Here is a 2,043-nt window from a genome sequence, read left to right on the forward strand (position 1 = left end):
GAGATGTACATATTCTAAGGACTGGCCACTATACATGTACTATGGAGGCTAGCTAATGACAGCCTATTGTATACACATTATTGATGTGAAATCTGGGTACTCAAAGAATTATCCCATTGCTAGTGCGTGGGCTGGGGCCAAGATATTATGTAGCGACCATTGCGTGTGCGGTGGTTGAGGAGCATACTCTGTTCAGCTAAATTCAGGACTGAAGGCTGAATTCTCCATTGACTAGATGTGAAGTTGCAATATTCTTTTAATACTAGGATATAGGATAGGAGTAGAATAATGTACCTGAATTTGCTTAGTGCAACTAGCAGAAGATGACTGCTATAGGAGAAAACAAACATTATTCTCTGAATCATATTTATAAATTGTTAGATAAAGCTTCAAATGGAGATTTTTCCAAGGACTCAGTCTAATCAGCACAATGCGTTTTACGGTTTTATGCCCACTACTATTCATCCAAATGTCAAAGGAACACAGTGTTCTGCCCACACAGGGGTTGCTTAGCATAACAATGATCACTGCAGGTGCTGCTAAGACAAACGTTTCACAGTTCTCAAGGTTAGGGCACTGTCCCTTTAAACGTTGCAGACATACACCTGTCACCTGTCTTTCAATGGTACGTGTCACAAAATGCATGCTGAGTTCATCAGAAGAAAGCTTCTTCACAGCGGAGTTCAGCAGGCTTCACGCACAGAAAACTCCACTTTTGCCATTCACATTCTCTACTTATTGTGAGATTTAGCTTGTTATGGAGTGTTTTCCAAGGACACAGTCAAATCTACAAATGCATTTTAGGGCTTTTTGCCCACTTTTATTCATCCAGATGTCAAAGTAACAAAGTGTTCTGCATAACAACGAGCACAACTGTATCTTGAAATGTATTGTAACTTTATTGTCTAGCCCAGTGGTTCTCAACTCGTGGGTCATTTTAATTTTTTTTTAATTCATTTACTTTCAGCAAAATATATATTGCTGAATACTGCACAAGTTGTTTTGTGTAATAAATTAAAATGTTTCAGAAATGAAATCATTTTTGGGTCACGCCTTAATGACCAAGGAAACATGTGGGTCCCGAGGTTACACAGGTTGAGAACCACTGGTCTAGCCTACACAGACAGTGCGCCAAGCCAAACTGATGCCCTAGGGTCACCACACAATTTATAATCTGACCATACAATGTTTGTACAATCAATTTTAAATTGACTTAATCTATGCACTAGGAGCACCTACCTAATCCATTCAATCTGCATCCAATAAGGCAGGTCCTTGCACTATATAGTTGTTGGTAGATCTAAAGGAGATTGTACTATCAGATTGATAGTACAATCTCCTTTAGATCTACTAATAAGTATGTAGTGCAAGGAGCTGCCTGGTTGGACGCAGATTGATTGGATGGATTAGGCAGGTCCTCCTATTACATAGAATTCGTAAGTCTGAAATTGATTGTACAAAAATTGTATGGTCCGATTGTAACGTGTGTAGTGACCCTAAGGCGTCAGTTTGGCTTGGCGCACTGTCTGTGTAGGCCAGACAGTACAGTTACAATACAATTCAAGATAAGATGTTTAGCAAGGTCCTGCCAGCAAGAGCTTACAAACTTTTTATATATATATATATAAAATCTGTGTGCGTGCGTGCGTGCGTGTGTGTGTGCGCACAGAGGTGCAAACACGACTGTCGTGCCACATGTTACATAATGCATAATTCTAGTACTATCACTCACTGTTAAAGGTAAAGGTTTTTAGAGTGTCACCTATGGGCAATTTGAGTACCGTAATTTTTTTGCCATTTCACAGACTCACACAGTTGTAAGACTTGACATGTTTGGTATCTATTTAACCAACACAAACCCATCTTTTAGATTTTACAAAAAAAATGGGTATTCTTTTTGTGTGCACTAAAATTAATTTTTTTATCCTAAAAAATACTGGTTTGATAAACATTTCTGTAAATATCGTGCAACATAAAACATTTAAACTAGCATTTTTTTCTGCAGGGCCTCTGCTTTTAGGAATTTTTTTTTTGGGGGGGGGG

General features: G+C 38.6%; 1 protein-coding gene across 1 annotated transcript in view; it reads left to right on the top strand.

Moving 5' to 3' along the window:
- The window catches only part of RPGRIP1L (RPGRIP1 like), a 210,623-nt gene that overhangs the window by 126,855 nt on the left and 81,725 nt on the right, over nt 1–2,043 (top strand). The window lies entirely within an intron of this gene.

This window comes from Nanorana parkeri, unplaced genomic scaffold, assembly GCF_000935625.1.
Source record: "Nanorana parkeri isolate BGI_ZX_2015 unplaced genomic scaffold, ASM93562v1 scaffold170, whole genome shotgun sequence".
In the NCBI taxonomy this organism is placed as follows: Eukaryota; Metazoa; Chordata; class Amphibia; order Anura; family Dicroglossidae; genus Nanorana; species Nanorana parkeri.